The sequence below is a fragment of the Hemicordylus capensis genome, chromosome 3, assembly GCF_027244095.1.
Source record: "Hemicordylus capensis ecotype Gifberg chromosome 3, rHemCap1.1.pri, whole genome shotgun sequence".
In the NCBI taxonomy this organism is placed as follows: Eukaryota; Metazoa; Chordata; class Lepidosauria; order Squamata; family Cordylidae; genus Hemicordylus; species Hemicordylus capensis.
Genome location: NC_069659.1, coordinates 209,566,004 through 209,583,258, shown reverse-complemented (window position 1 = coordinate 209,583,258; position 17,255 = coordinate 209,566,004). Strand labels below are relative to the sequence as shown.

At 44.3% G+C, this 17,255-nt stretch overlaps 1 protein-coding gene across 27 annotated transcripts in view; it reads right to left on the bottom strand.

Moving 5' to 3' along the window:
* ZMIZ1 (zinc finger MIZ-type containing 1) overlaps positions 1 to 17,255 on the bottom strand; it is a 640,668-nt gene that overhangs the window by 154,241 nt on the left and 469,172 nt on the right. Inside the window, exon 1 of one of the 27 annotated variants that reach the window (XM_053309140.1) lies at positions 14,284 to 14,400. The exons of 23 other annotated variants lie outside the window; for them this stretch is intronic. The gene's annotated coding sequence lies outside the window, so the exon portion shown is untranslated. Of the gene's footprint in view, positions 1 to 13,254; positions 13,522 to 13,603; positions 13,743 to 13,775; positions 13,857 to 14,283; positions 14,401 to 17,255 lie in introns of those variants that run through there. 3 more of the 27 variants (XM_053309141.1, XM_053309142.1, XM_053309144.1) reach the window with 3 other exon arrangements.

Here is a 17,255-nt window from a genome sequence, read left to right as displayed (position 1 = left end):
ACAGATATGGCATTAAACAGACAATGTGATCACCAAACCATTTGTAGGCAATAAGTCTGCAGATAGCAAGGAGGGAGAGCCAAAGGACAGCTGCCAATCCACAGAAACAGTGTGTTGCCCCAGGATATTAAAAATTACAAGCCATGACTGATATTGTGTTATCTTGCCTCCACACATGGAGAAATAAAAAGATTACAAACTCTTCATTTTATTTACTATTATTATTACTTGTTATTGCAAGAGTTGCTGCAGCTGTTGGCTACAATGCAGAGGTGTGGCTGTGTGCATAAAAAGAGTCCTGTGCACAGAACTCCTTGTGCGTCACTGATGAAGAGTTCTGGGCATTTATGATGAATTTGCCATGGTGCACGTTTTACAGGGTTGGCTATTATCTAAGGAAGCGTAAAAAGCCCCCATTTCTGTGAGGATGACTACACTGCTTTTGTATCTTTCAGTGGTCAAAGGCGGGGGGGATCTCTTTACTCTGCCTTTCTTATTTTGCAGTTTAACCTTAAATGCATCCTTCACCTCTGGCAAAGCAGGAATTTTGGCCCACCCCTGTTTAAATCTGAATGGCATCCTAAAAACTTGGTGATTAGAAATGGCACGACAACAAAACACACAGAAAGTAAACTCTTTCCGTATTCAATCATTATTCATCAAAGCAATTAACTATTTTAAGTGCAGAATTTAAAAACACACACTTGTTACATGACCAAGAAAGGTCAGTTGAAATAACTGTTGACATAATTTTTAACTGAGGTATTAAAAGATCAGGTAGCTTTTTCCTCTTCATTCCAACCCACTGAAAGTTTCAAGACATGACCCGAACAATGGGTTTCTCAAATATATGAGTATTTCCATACATTGCTAACTTTAGAAGTGGTAGCTCTCTTATATTTAGCAGGGGGAGAGCAACTGTCCCTGTTTAGCCCAACAAAGCATCGCTATAGTGACTGTTCCTGGTGTGTGTAAAATTGTGAGTCCATGGGGGCAGGGAATGATTTTCTCACACCTTCTGCTATATAGACCATTGAGAACTTTTGGCTGATGTTGAAAAGACATTCATAAACATTTGTAATGAAAAATATTACAGTGGCAAAGCCATTGAAAATAAACTGAGAAAGGAGCCATTGCCAATCTGGGCTCCCTAATGCGTGTGCATATGGTAAACATGTTTGGACTGACTTGTCTCCACAATTGCAACTAAGTTGCCTCCGATGACTTGTTCATATTTTACATTTTCAGGTGTCCAAAAGAAATTTTAGGTGTAAACATTAAGAAATTGTCATGTGTAAAATAGTCTTCTGCTATAGTTCTGGATCAAAATTCTAAAATTCCTGATTACATAAACGTATCTCAGCCAATGCCAGTTACTTCCCCTGATAACCTAAATAATTATGTGGCATGTCCCCATGCGGGTTGAGCTATAATAGGGCACTTGGGTTCCAAGAACCCACACCACCCAGCCAGGGCTGCCTTGCTTCTCTCCCCCACTGGCCAGACACTCCAGGGGCTGCTGCACTCTTGCTGCCCCACCACCATGCTGCTGGCACTGTTCTCCTTCTTCCCACAGCACCGTGCACCACACTGCCCATCCCGAGTGGCAAGCTCTTGTGAGTCACCATTGCTTCCTGCCGATCCCCAGCAGTATACTGTGGATGTAGGAGCATGCTGTCGGAGCGTGAACGGATTTATTTATTTATTTATTTATTTATTAGAAACATTTTATATACCGTCCACTCCGAAGACTCCGGGCAGTGCACAAAAACATGCAAACAAGGCAACATTAAAAATAAGATTCTAAATTAAAAACTAAAGTAACTAACAAAAAATAGGTAAACTATAGGGCAAAAGCCTGGTGAAAAAGAAAAGTCTTCAATAGAGATCTGAAGATCAGTAAGGAAGGTGGCTAAACGAATCTGGAGGAGAAGAGAGTTCCAAAGGGCAGCAACCAAAAAGGCCCTTTTGCGGGTCCAAGAGCCCCGAATCTCTCGATGTAGGCGCACACTAGAAGGAGCATGCTGTTGCTAGGGGTGGGCGGAGGCCACTGCTGCTGCCACCCACTGGGAGCAGAAGCACGCCACAGCCAGCGTAGGGAGCACGCCACCACCATGGGGGGCAGCTGCTGCCCATGAGAACAAAGTCCACCTATCCGCTCCCCCCCACACACACACACATCACGGTACACATGCTTTGTTATCCTGTGAATGCCACAAAAATTGTTTTATTCTTCACCGTTCCCTGCCACCTAGAAACAACAAATAAGAGACCATGAAGCATCTGGAGTGCAGCATGTGCCACAATATTGGTGATAGAAATGACTTAATGAACTACAAATGCCTGAAATTGTGCAACCATTGTGGGCAAGATCCTGCCAAAGGTAAAACTTCAATAAAGCCCTTCTGATTGCAATGGGCAAAATGAAAGCATGTGCTTTGTCTGAAAGACCTGTTTTAACTTTGACTGGACCATGCCCTTTGTTATTAGGCCAGTCAGAAGATTATTAATTTTGTAAGTGTTCAGTCTGAACACATTGTGAGCTCAAGAGCAGATTAAAATAGAACTAGAAAACCTCCATACATGGTCAGAGGCTTGACTGCATAGTTTGGACATTTTTCCAAAGATAAGCCCTGGATTTGTTTATTCCTGAAGAGAGTGTTTTTGTGGGAAGCAGGTAGTGGTGGTTTGTTTGTTTTTCAATTGCCTCTAGAAGCTGTGTAAAGGAATAGCCAGAAGCAGGTTGAAAGATCAGTTGTTGGATATAGTCAAGATTAAACTGCACTGCATTTTAAGAACATTTTAATACCTCAAAACCAAGAGGCTCTCCAATGTCCAGGTGGAGGTGTCCACAACTAAATCTCTGGATGTATGGGTCTGGAGCTAGTCATATGAGCCAGCATGGTATAGTGGTTAGAGTGCTGAACTAGGACTGGGGAGACCTGAGTTCAAATCCCCATTCAGCCATGAAACTAGCTGGGTGACTCTGGGCCAGTCACTTCTCTCTCAGCCTAACCTACTTCACAGGGTTGTTGTGAGGAGAAACTCAAGTATGTAGTACACCACTCTGGGCTCTTTGGAGGAAGAGCGGGATATAAATGTAATAATAATAATAATAATAATAATAATAATAATACAATATAGATTATGGTTCAGTACACTGTGAACGAACAGCATGAAGACTAAGACTCTTCATGACATACATACACTTGTATAAGGAAAGGATCAGAGACAGAACTATTGACAGCGACAAAAAGGGGAAGCAGAAAAGTATCAGAAGTAAACTCCATTAACAGGGCCTTGGAGACTGACAAGGTGCTCCAGGCAGTCAAATAACATTCCATCATCAATAGAATCAAATTCTGCTGACAGATCAAGCAATATCAAGACTCCATAAACCAGTGGAGTTTGCATGAATAAGTAAATCACTGCAGTCTCTTCCTGGAAGTCTTGGTGATATGACTAGCTAGACTGAAACCAGAATGAACGGTCTTAAGCTGCTGCTGCATAAGAGAAAGAATGATAGGTATGACTGAAATGCATGATAGGTATGACTGAGATTGGAGACTGCCCTATAACTATCCAACACTGAGGGATCTAGCGAAGGCTTCTTAAGAAGTAGTCTAATCATTGCCTCCTTCAAACAAGGAGGCATCCTACCCTCCCTTACATCACTATTCTTGATGGTTAAGTATTGGGTCATGGAGATGAAGTGTCACTTCACACTTTCCATTTTTTAGGTGTACACCTGAGATGTTTTAAGAGTGCATCTAACAATATAACTGCAAATGAGGCGCATACATACCATACAATTAAACTAACCAGGGACCTGAAACTGGCTGAAGCTTCCTGTTGAATGTACACTCACTGGCAAACCCTTGTGTGAAATGGCCTTGTGAAAGACAAAAACCCTGTTCAGGTATTACCGTATATACTCGAGTATAAGCCGAATTTTTCAGCACCCAAAATGTGCTGAAAAAATCAGCCTCGGCTTATACTCGAGTCACCTATCTGCCCATGCTAAAATATCCCCCTGTAATAAAGTACCGTACATACTGGTCACAATATACCCCACTTATGTCTCAATTAATGTAGTTTTATTGGCATTTATTTTGATTATTGAAACTCACCAGTAGCTGCTGCATTTCCTACCCTAGGCTTATACTCGAGTCAATCAGTTTTTTGGTTTCTTAGGTAAAATTAGGTACCTCGGCTTATATTCGGATCGGCTTATACTCGAGTATACCCAGGTACAGCATTTATGGAGGTGTGCTTATAAGCTCTGCCCCACATTGGAATCTTGCACGCTGCTCAGAGAGTTTGTCTGAAGAGACAAACATTGGATTCAGTCATAGATCCTTGCTATGATTAATAAAAGTGTTCCTAATAAAAAGGATATTCTCTCCCAGAGTACAGCATACTGTATGTCTCTTAAGAGACATGTATCTCATTCCAAATTACAGGAAGGTTCTCTTCCCAACTATTGCATTTGTTGATTGGGACAGATGATGTAAGCATGGTGAGTGTGAGGTTTCAGCCCAGGGGTGGGACTTATAGGCATGCTTCCCTGGGTGCTTTACCTGGATATAGCAACCATGGACAAGATAATGCTTGATCAAGGCTATAGTTGCACCTGCACCTAAAACAGGGTTGCTCCTACCCAGGGGTGTATGGAGTGGGGGGGGGCATGCAGGGATGGAGCGCTGGTACTTCTCAGCTTCTATGGCTGTTAGGGTGGGTATGGCCATGGAGGCTGTCATGGAGAGCACCTGCACTTCTCCAATTTGCAGCTACATCACTGCTCCTACCATTATGCCAGGTGAAGTGGCCCATAGCTGGCAGCAGATTTTACAGTACCTTTGAAGAGCAGCAAATTGTCATTTTTTTTAGTTGTTTATTTTATTTGTACTACCATGAAATATGCTGTGAGAGGGGGGGCTTAAACACTAAAAAGTCTTGGGCGATCTGTGATTTAAAGGTTTGCAAAACAATGATATCATGCACATATATATTAAACAAGAAACATCACACTGGATGGGCATCACCATAATGTTTTCACAGACACCCTGAGAGTGCAAACCTGTCTTTCAAGTATAATCTGAAAAGGGGCCCTTTCTGCCAACATATTTAATGGGCGTAAGCTAAGGTATTGGAAAGCCAGTGATGAGATAAATGGCCTCTAATCACTTTTATTTGAGCTTCAACAGGAAGCTGTGCCAAATGGCATTATACATGTGGGATTTTCACTAATACTCATACTGCCATCTGATCTCAATTTCTAGACAACATGCACCACAATAATATGATGTCAACTTTATGAAAGTGACCTATGAACTTTAATTAGCATTCCTTAAGGTATTTTGAGCTCCCCTTTGCCTTGAGTACCAACTATCTGTTCCACAGGTGAGCATGTAGAAATCCTTGAATACACTTGGGACATTAAACCAATACCAGCAAGGAAAGGAGGAACTATTTCCTAACAGTGCACACAGAGACACATCATTAGAACAAAGCAGCAGTTCTCTCTGAGTTGCTGCTATAAAATGCAATTCAGTGAGAAGTCCTAGCTGTTGGGGATGAACAACAGGAGGTGAGGATTAACGCCGCCACCATGCTCTGCTTGAGAGATTCCAGAGGTCTCTGGCTGAACACTGTTGAAAACAGCATGTTGGACTAGAAGGACCTTGATCTGACCCAACAAAGCAATAATGTTCTTATTTAAGATGGTGAACGTACAGAGTAGTAGTAGATTTAGTCCTCGAAAGATCCTAGGTGCATGCCAGACTAGCTGGCTGCTTTCACATGGGTGATAAATGATATGCTCTTCTCACAGCAACTTAACAGTAATTACTTTACTATTTTATGGCACATTTGCGTAACTCTTATCGTTCTAGAACACTTCCGTTTCATGAGAGCCCAACCACCGCTTAAGGTTATACAAATTTCCTGGCTCAGGGGCTTGCTCGGCTAATTCAAGCCCTTCTGGTACTGGGCCAGCTTTTTCAGACATTTATTTTCCTTGGCAGGTCTCTTCTGGCTTGTTCAGGCCCTTTCCAGGGTGACCCTACAGAGCCATTATTATAGAAATGGGGAGGAGAAACACTGCTGAGCTCTAATGAGGCAGGTGTCAGTGATCATCATCTAGGTACCCCACTCTTGGGCCACAAGGAGAATATTAGTTTCACAGCCAAGTATTAACTACATTATCTGGGGAAACCAAAGCAATGACTGAGTTTGTTTCTAGTTTAGTCTGTCCCTTTAAGAAATAAATTATTCTCCTAGGGCAAGAAATATTGGACATGGGGCATTCCTAGTGGAATCTTCCCTAGCCACACAGTACCTTACATAATTCACCAATCTTTTGCCCACAGTTGCCTTCCTGAATGGAAGGTTTCTACATAATGATGCTCCATTGCAACTTCCAGTGGGGCAACTGGCTACACTGCTGGAACCCACGGGCATAGCTATAATTGAATAAGGTGGCACAAAGGACCCTGGGCTCCTGAGGGAGGGGGCACACACTGGCTGGGCAACAGCTCACTCTTCACTTCCCTATCCTACCTCCCTGACTCATTGGCACACATTTCATACATAACACATCAGCAAACTCAGGTTTGCCACCGAGTGTACATTTGACAGGCAGCCATGGCCAATTCTTGTTCCCTGAAGGGTGTACCTGTTTGATCCGTGGGCTTGCAGAAATATTTCTTGCATTCACACTCTACACTTTTGGGTGCACAAATAAAACTGGCCCTCAGTAGCGGCTTATAACGAGAGATGCACTATCTGCAGGCTGGTCATTTGTCAGGTAGAATTGTGTGGGCTGCTTAATCATTGACCAGCCCATGCAGACCTACCTGATGAATGGCCAGGCTGCAGACATCATGACTCCTGGTAATGCTGAGGGGGGTGCAACAGGGGCTGCAGGGAACCAGTGCACACACTCTCTTTTTTCATCTGTGTGTGGAATGAATTTTGTTCTGGGTGGCAGTATCAGGCAATCTGTGTGCACTTGTATTCAGAGTGGGGCCTTCCTCATTCAATCTGAGTGGGATTGAAAATTGACTAAGCGGACATAAAAGAAAGGTGTGAGCGCACACCTTAGAGAGAACACTGCTGGGAACCAGAGATAGCTGTGCCTCATTGCTTCCCTCACCCCCAACTCATTAGGACAAGCCGTTACTGGCCATAGATATCTACTTTAAAAAATATTTATAATGAGTGAACCAGCACTCAGTGTTAAACTCAAGTTCCTTAACTCTTTGATTTGCTTTTAAATTCTTGGAAGGCATGGCTGTGAACACCCATGATATATGGAGAACTATGAAATATTAAGTGTGCATCTAAAAATGTAGTGTGACAGCCAGACCTTTTGAAAAACATGCGTATCATACAGGGACACCTCCTCCTTTAAATATTTGGGTGTTTCCTTCCATAAATCCCTCACTTGGAAGGCACATCTCAATGCTGTTCCATTAACTGCCTGATGCTCTATGGGGACTATAGTGAAGTTATTTTACTCTAAAGGGTGACAATTATTAGCCCCAGCTCATAAAATATTTCAGGGCAAGGTGACAGCACAGATGTATGGTGTTGAGATCTGGGGGTGGGGTGAGAAGGTTGTTGCTCAGCTGAAAATAATTCAGAACAACTTTCTAAGGAATATTTTGGGCCTCCCCCAGGGCATTCCTGCTACCTATCTAAGAATGGAGGTAGGGCTGCCTTCAATTTCCATCAGCGTTCACCTAGTACTGCTAAGGTACTTCAAGAAATTGGACAGTTTCCCAGAACATCATTTAGCCAAATCTTATTATTTATATTATAAGGACAGGAATCAATTGACTACATTCCTGTCTTACATCCTAAAGTTGTATTCCCTGCCCTCAGTGGGGGAACTCAATCTTGAAGTAAAGAAAACATTAGAGACCAGTTCCTTGAACGGGATGCTTGCAGAGATGCCGCCACGGTACAGCTCTCAAGGTTTTCAATTTGGTACGTGCAGCGGGGAAATAACTTGCCTAGCAAGCAAGAGGTTGCCGGTTCGAATCCCTGCTGGTATATTTCCCAGACTATGAGAAAGACCTATATTGGGCAGCAGCGACATAGGAAGATGCTGAAAGGCATCATCTCACACTACACGGGAGATGGCAATGGTAAACCCCTCCTGTATTCTACTAAAGAAAACCACATGGCTCTGTGGGCGCCAGGAGTCGATACTGACTTGACGGCACAACTTTACTGCTGTTACAAGAAACATAGAAGCTTCTCACAGTACCTGGTTGATCTTACCCGTGTATCACTGAGGAAGGCTTTCACAACTTTACACTTTCAAACTATGCCCACAGCATACCTCAGAGAGAGATTTCATAAACATCCAGTGGAACAGCACCTGTGTTCCTGTAGCGCTGGCCAAGTTGAAGATATTATACACTACTAGTATTTTTTAGCCCGTTATAATAATGGGCGCTAGCTCCCCCCCCCTTTTCTCTATTCTTTCTGTATTGGGTGTGTTTTTGGGGGCTGTTGGGTTTTTTTTGTCTTATCCTTTTTCTCTTTTTCCGGTCCGGACCCTTTGCCGCTGCCTTTTCTCTCCTTGTGGCTGGTCCGGACACTTTGCCGCCACCTCTGCTCCATTCTTCGTGGCTGGCCTGGAGCCGCCGCCGCCTATGCCTCTCTGCGGCTGCCACAGGTGCTTCTGCCCTCCTCGTGGCCGCCTGTGTCAACTCCGCGGCCGGGCAAAGCAGCAAACATGGCTGCCTGGTGCCCTGGAGCCGCCGCCGCTTGTGGCCCTGTTTTCCCTCCGACCCTGTCACTGGCGGTCTCCGGACAGGCCGCTGGTGGCCTCCGCGGCCGGGCCGGGCCCTTCGCGGTTGCCTCCCTGCCGCCGCCGGCCTCTGCTCCGCCCCCGGTCTCCATCTCCCCGGCCTGGTCTCCGTCTCCTCTGGCCGAGGCGGCGGCTCTGCCGCCACCTCAGCCAATTTCCCCCGCCGCCTCTTCCCCGGCTTCGTGGCGGCCGCTTCTGGCCTTTCCGCGGCCGGGCGAAGCAACCAAGATGGCTGCCTGGTGCCTGTCTCCGTTTCTGCCTTGGCCATCCTGCGCATGCGCTCAGCGCATGCCCAGAACGGCCGAGGGAGGCACGGACACACGCCTGGACGACGACATGATGGACAGATATCAAGGGTTTTATTAGAGAGGATGTCTTTTACTGTCCCTTCTATGATGTGATTAGGGGGGAAAACATTGAGACAGATCATAGAGCTCAGATTTGGAATGCTTTATTTACTTTCTGCAGATGTGATCTCATATGTTAGCTACCAAGTTACCACATTTGCCTTGCTTTCTTTTAATCATAGAAAGAAATTCAAATCTACTATGCTTTTTTCCAAACTGTAGTGCTCAGCTTAATTAATTCTATATAGTTATTTGCTGAGTTTTATTATAGGCTGGATTTTGTTTTAATGTTGTCCTTTTTAAGTTGTGTTATGACCAGTGGTTAAAACAATAAACTTATTACCACTGCTACTACCAGGACACTGCTCAGAGACTGGCTGTGGCTCCCAATCAAGGTCACACTTGTGGGTGGGTGGGTGGGGCGGGGAACCTGGCCATGTTGCAGAGGAATCTGTGAAATGGTTCCATGCCCCATGACATAAAGGGAAGCAACAGAGATATATTTTCATGAAATAGTCTTATTCCAGGTGAGCTCATAGGGAAGTTTTACTAAACCAGATGAGAATGAGGTCCCCCTGCCCCCACTCCACCTCGCTACATGCACACCCCATCACAAATTACTGACAGTGGTATGTCCCAGCAGGTGAACTAGAAAACTTCATTGTGAGCTATTATCATGTGCGGACTTATTTGCAAGGCTGATCTATTTGTTCTTTTAGCACACAAGAAAGACCCCTTTATTGCAATGGGTCTTAATTAAAAGCACACCAGCTACTATACTGAAAAATAGGCTTTTTAGCCTTTATTCCCCAAGTTTTCAGCTTCCAAAATATTCCTTTCAAATATCAAACAGCAGTAGCAAGTCTGTCATGTGCAAGAATTCCATATATGTCTGACAAGTACGATTTGCAAATGCAATTCTTCACCCAAATTTCTTTTGCCTGATGTAGTTTCACTTACATCTTTTTTTAAAAAAGGTGGGGGGGGGTCATGACCAGTAAGCTTTTGTCTCCCCAAGAACTTTCCTTGTCTTAGGCTAGCCACAAACTGAAAAAATTTAATAGCTTTGAGAATATGGGTGGGAAAGAAATATATACTAATATAGTCATCACACGTATATTATATCCCCTATGAGGACAGGGAACCATCTTATTTATGTATTTATTTTTTCTATGTAAACTGCTTTGAGAACTTTGGTTGAAGCAGTATATAAATATCTGTAGTAATACTGGTACATAGGAAGCTGCCATATACTGAGTCAGACCATTGGTCTACCTAGCTCAGTATTGTCTACACAGACTGGCAGAAGCTTCATCCCCTATGGGGAATATCTTACAGTGCTCACATATCAAGTGTCCCATTCATATGCAACCAGGGTGGACTCTGCTTAGCTAAGGGGACAAGTCATGCTTGCTACCACAAGAGCAGCTCTCCTCTCCTCTAGCATAACATGAAATGCAGTGTTGTGTATGGATAGCTCATCCTCAGGAATATTTTCAGGGAATTCCCAATTCAGAGAGTGCCCAGGGTGGAGTTATGCTTAAAGGAGCAGTCTTTATTCTAAACAGCTGGCATCTCCAGGTTTAGGCCTCTCCTCGGTGATAATCCAGAGTGCCACCCTATTACTCTCTTCCATATGAGTGCATGGTTGCCACTGTACTTGGGAGACAATCTTGTGGTGAGGGCAAAACCGGTCTTTCACTCCTGACACTGGCTGCCTTGGGCCTCAAGGTACACGTATGCAGGAGATGCAATGTGCCTTGGTAAGCAGTGTGCTGTGCACAGAGATCTGCTGCATCCCCAAGTGCCCTTGCATTGCACAAGACCTCCTTGCCTCCATAGCCACCTCAACCATCACAAAGGTGGACTTTTTGCTAGTGAGTACATACAAACCATTATGTGCACAATTCTTTTTAAAAAGCCTTGCTCCAATTATCACATCATCACAGAGTTCCCAATAACGAGAAGAACACTCAGAGGCTGTTCTCACAACCAGCCTAACCCAGCCTGGGGCAGCCTAGATGGGGTTAGGCTGGTCGTGAGAAGCAGCAGGATCCTCACAGATCCCTCTACTCCATGCCCACCTAACCCTCTAAACCACGGATTCTCAACGTTCAGTCCCCAGATGTTAATGGACTTCAACTCCCATAATCCCCAGCCAAAGGCCAATGTAGCTGGGAATTATGGAAGCTGAAGTCCAATACCATCTGGGGACCCAACGTTGAGAACCCCTGCTCTAAACAACCCTGGCTGTTAGCTGAGGCTAAAGGTGCACTCGTACCCTTAACCCAGCTGCCGGGTACTGTGTGTCTCCTCAGGGAGACACAGAGACAGGCACATAGAGCATCCGTCTGATGGGGGAATCCCCTAACGCAACACACATGATTGGGGGATGCCTGGAGGCCAGAACAAGTTCCAGCCCCAGACCCCTCTGCCCTTCTCTGTACTGCATGGGGCAGGGCTCCCACCACATTAAGATAGCTTGTCTGTGGGGAAGGTAAGGTTTACCCTGCCTTCCCCACCCCCACCCACCCACATACAATGGCGACCGTGAAAATCGACTCCTAGTTTAATGCCCTTCCCCTACAGCAAAATCTTTCATGCACCAACCCACATCCACACCACACAAAAATCCTTTACAGACTGCCCTGCCTCATCCAGATTAATGTGTGTAATAGTCAAGCAAAGAGCCGGAGCAAACCAATTGTCCCATGTAGGAAGTATCTTCAGGATTTAAGGAATATAGACATTGCACAAGAGCAAGCCCAGTAGCATGTTAGAGGGGAAAGCAACGTTGAGAAAGATCAAAATAATATGGGGAAAATACAGTGGTTGGTTAGGCCACACCCAGAGGAGTGGCCAAACCTATCTACTTGGTCTCCTTAGTCTGGCTCTTTTTCCAACAGAAAAGTGGACATGAGGGGTAATGGTGAACCTCTGACACCAGAGAAAGACAATTTTCTGCCTTCTTTAGCCTAAACTGAGAACATTGGGGTAGGGGGAAGGCATACTACTTTACTCTCACAGTACTTCACATAACATTTTTTACAGGAAGCATTTACCACATTTCTACAGATTCTTCACTCTGACACCTATTTGAATGCAATAATTCCCATTCATTTATTTCATCTACAGTTCAGCTAGCCAATGTGGGATGATGAACTTGGCCAACAACCATTAAAAGGCAACAGGTTTTGGATCAGGCCCTGACTGGCCTCAATTCAGTTATGGATTGGATGCTGCTAATTGCTGACTGCCCTGAGAACTCTTGAATGGACTGCACAGGCCGCAAGCAACTGGCAAAACAATGTTCCACTCTGCTGCAGAAACCCACCAATCAAGCTCTTTATTGCATGCCACTCCTACTTCACTCAGCAGATTTATGGATGCTGCATGGGCTAAAACTCCACCTCAAGTTAACTATGGTGATGTCATCCAGGTGCACATATCTAAACATTGGCAGCACTCTTCTTAACAACATGCTGAAACCTTTTGTTGCTCACTTAGCTACAACTGCAGCTCTGCAATGCTAGATTTCTGGTCCTATCTAGCAAAGACTAATTTATTTAATCTGCAGTGAACCATCCCTCATTTCAAGTCACTCAAAAAACAAACAAACAAAAAGTAGTTATCTTGGAACTAGAAGGAATTTCTGTATTTCAGTTTTCCCAACTGTAAATTTAGGCTTACTAAATAACCTTTAATTATATGTATTAAAAATCAAGAATATATTCATCATTTAAAAAATCACACTCAACAGTAAGAAGAATTCCCAGTCTAAATAAACACTTAAGATGGTTATTGTCACCACCATGTCTGCAAGTCAGCATCCTTAAAATTTTATTTTTGCTGGAACGTGTTTGCCAAGTTAGGAATACTGAGATTTACTTTCTAAAATAATGGCAATGAACATGAAATTACTGAAGCACAATGGCAGTGGTTAACAGCTTTGGGTGATCTTGAGTACTATGGGGCAGTCCAGACATAGTCATGTTAAAGGCAAAGGCCACAGTTGCCTTGCGTGTATTCTGCTTGCCATGGTTACTGGCAAAATAAATAAACTATAAACATCTTGTCAAATACCTGGTTATAGAGGTCAGGATTTCTTCCTTTAAAATAATCATCCCAAGACAAAAATGGCATTGGAACAACAAGAACAAAAAATCAGCTAGAATACTTTCACAAAAATGGCAACGTAATAAGTAGAAACTGTATATAGCATGCCCCAGTTTGCTACGGAAGACTGTCTTTCATCCCCTTATGCTGTTTTTGCCACCTGACAACACACTCCTACCCACAATGCTCTCTCTCACTCTCACGCACGCACGCGCATGCACACACACACACCACACAGACAAACCCCCTCAGAGAGGATCGAACACACACAGTCACACGCACACAGACACTTTCCCCGCCGAAGAAGCCAACTTACCCACAAGTTATATTTCATTCAAAACTAGCCGTCCTCTGCTCCCCCGCCTTGAGAGGGGGGTTATTTCTCCCCCTCTCTTCTGTTGCAGGGAGGGGGGCGGAAAGGCCACATATATCTGAAAACACTTCTAGGCAGAAACCATGTAGTGCAGAACAAAGAAAGCCAGGGCTACCTTAATCTCAACACAAGGCAGCCAGTAGCTATTTTCAAGCTTGTTCTCTCTCTCCCCCCTCTGAGGGCATCCTGCTCTCCCTCTCTCTCTTTTTTCTTTGCCTGTCCAGCTACTGCACAACACACATCAATTATTCATTGCTTGTCTCCCGGTTTCCAGGCAAAACCAATCACAGATGGAGTCTTGCTAATGGGCTCATGCCGTACTTGCCAACAGGCTATTTGTGCTCCCAGCGACAACCCTCCAGAGACAATAAAAAGAGAATCAGGTTCAGCTTTAGAACTTCACACATCTACGCGGACAGACCTGAAACAAGCGAGAGGGCACACAGTGGCGTCTGCATGACATTGCTTGGAGAGAGGGAGAGGGAGAGGGAGAGACACTGTCTGTGTATATGGGTGCCTGATGGTTGCAAATATGAAAGGAGGCTCTTTTAATACCCCTCCCCAAAAGGACTGGAAGGGGGGGAGATAAAGGGGGGGGAATGAAACACTAAGAAAATTCTCACCTCAGCTGCATGTTACTGCTATTGATGGGTTTTTTTGCCGTCTCTAGTGGTCCATCCCTTTGCTCTCCCATTATCCTCATCTATCACTTACTTGCGCACGCTCTCTCTCTCTCTCTCTCACACACACACACACACACACACACACACACACACACACACACACACAGCCACTTTGCCAGAAGGAAGAGAGGAAGAGAAGAGAAGAGAAGGGGGGGGGATCCAGGCATCTCACATTTCAAACTTGCAAAGAGGGGTGGTGCTAGGAATATTAGGACAAAGGCTTGTTCTCAGATACACAACCAAAGAGCCTAAATTGTGCCCTCCCCATCAATTAATCAGAAGCAACACTTGTTCGAGTGTGTCTAGCAAACCATTAAGAATGTCCAGTCAAAAAAGGCTTCTGTTTGGGGAAAAGCCAGCGGACAGCCTCTCCCCCCATCCCCTATTTAGAAATACTGTTGACTAAATCCTTCAAACTAGTCATGCTAATTAAGCGTCCAGAGAAGGAAGATTCTGCTTTTTAGACAGCGGCAGCAATGTTGGTGGCTTCCTGCGTGAAGGCAATCAGCCCACAAAAAAGGAGGGGGAGGAAATGAACACACACCACCTGTACCAGAATACGGCATTCTTACTGGTATAATTTTGGCATGAATCATTGTGTGAGAGAACAAAACAAAGAGAATTGTTGCCATTTAATCAATTACTATATCTGAAAATTATGTTGGGGTAGGTGGATTTGAGGCTGCACTTTAATTTGACTGTATTCATCACATCCAGTGGGTACTCTGCTGGGAATATTGAGTATTTATGCAAGCCCTTTATGTAGTCAAAGCTGAATGCAAAATACAAACGGGAAGCCACTGCAACCTAATTATTTGGCTCTCATTCACACGTCTGAAAACATAACACAGGAAAGGATGCACACACATAATTAGGCTGGGGAAAGGCACTGTTACTGCACAGCCAAATTCACAGTAATTGTGCCTCTTCTTTGACCTAGTTATCATCCTTTCCACATTATTTCCTCTCAGTCCCCTCCCAAATCCAGAAGTGATTTGTGGGAGAATTCAGCATGCTGGCAGATTGCAAGGTGGGAAGGAGCCAAATGCTAACAGAACATTTGGATACTTCAAGGAGAGTTATGGTTATGCAGAGATCTTGTGTGAGTGCAGAGAAAAAGTATAGAATGCTGAATGGGGCGCAGAATTCTGCTTCCTGAGAATCTTAGCTTTCTTTCTTTTTCAAGCAAATTTCTAGCTCTTATGGCTGGTTGTGAAATAGGGTTGCGAAGTCTAGCTAAATTTATTCCTGAAGATCACCTGCTGCCAATATTTTTCACCATATCAAGCCATTAAAGTCTCAACTGAAAATATTATGTTCAATGGTTACCTTCCTATGACTAGCAAAGCAAGAAAAAACTATACATAATAAAAGACATTTACCCAACATGCATAATTGTAGACAGGTCACTGAATTCATTTTTGTGTGCAGGATTTGGATTGCCTAGTCACAAAGTTTTTAATTTCTTAATTCTTTTTGCAGCATAGAATACATAGCGATATAAGCAGCTAAACACCCCAAGCAGTGGATGTCCTAAACGGAATTTCAATGCAACAAAATTCAATAAAGATACAGAGATACATATCAGAATCATTTATTTAAGCTGTTGCTCTTCACCAAAGGATGAGAGAAGGTTGTAGAAAGAATGGGTGAAGAATAGACTCTACAAAATTGAAGAGTCATAGTGTCCGTACCAGAACCTAGCAAGGCATCTGGAAGCATAGCCTCATGAGGGCAGCAGTAGAACCAGCAAAAGGCAGGTGCCAAGTGGCAGTTTATGTAGCCCAAGAGCACCTGCCTTCTCCTGGATCCTCAGGTCAGCCTACTCTAGAGGTAACTGAGCTGGCCTCCCACTCCTCCTAAGTAGACCCATTGGGTGGGAAGCCCTGAGCAGCCAGGTGAACATCCTGTCTTCAGAGTTGGCGCTCCACTGTGGCATGGCATAATTTCTGCTCCTGGGGACTCAGGGCAATGGAGGGGGTTCTATGAATTGGGCAAGTGCTTTCTTGGGGGGGCCTGGGCCCCCAGAACTCCCCTGGAACTGGCTTTGGCTGCTCTGGGTCCGAGGACTGTCATCAGGATTGGGGATGAAGCCCATTGTGGGTTCTCCCTCTCCTCTGAGTCAAGAGCTTAAGTGAACTCTGATACATGGGATCTGTTGAGGGTTACAAGTGGATATAGACCTGGAGCCAATGCAGTGAAATTAAGAGAATGCACTGTTAAATCCCATTGATTGAATCCCAAGTCCAAATTCATGCTGTGCCAATTTTTCAAAGGTTGACATGAAAGGTGCTGATCTAGGGGGGTGATACTCCCAAGCCATCCTCCAGGAAAAATAGTTTTTTGTACCAAACAATGCACAGTGTGATTCCCTCGCCATCCTTGGAAAGCACTTTGCTAAGAGAGAGGGAGACACAAACACCGCTGCAAATAACCCCTTGTAAAAGTGACAACTGCCACCTTACAGGAAATTATGCATGGTGCAGTATGCATGCCTCCTTCTCTCTCTAGATAAAGCACTTGCCAGGAGAGGGATCATGCTGTGCATCATGCTGTGGAGCTCACCTTTAAGGAGGCAACTCCAACTTTAAAGCAATCTGAACCTTTTGATCCTTCTGTTTATCTTAACTTTAAAAAGTGGCAGGTCCCCCCTCCCCCATCTTCAAATTACACAAGATAACACCAAAAAGAGGCGGGAGGCTTCAATCTCTGCCATAATTTCACCAGGAAGACTTGAGCATACTACTTTTGCACAGCTGCTTTGGATGACCAGGCTTTCTGTGACAGGGGGAGGAGGGGATCTGCCATGCCTATCAGGCACACCCATCTTGCCACACAGTTTAGGCCCACATATACTATATGTTACATGTGTAGCTCCTATGTAATATCTATCTATCTATAGAATTATCTAA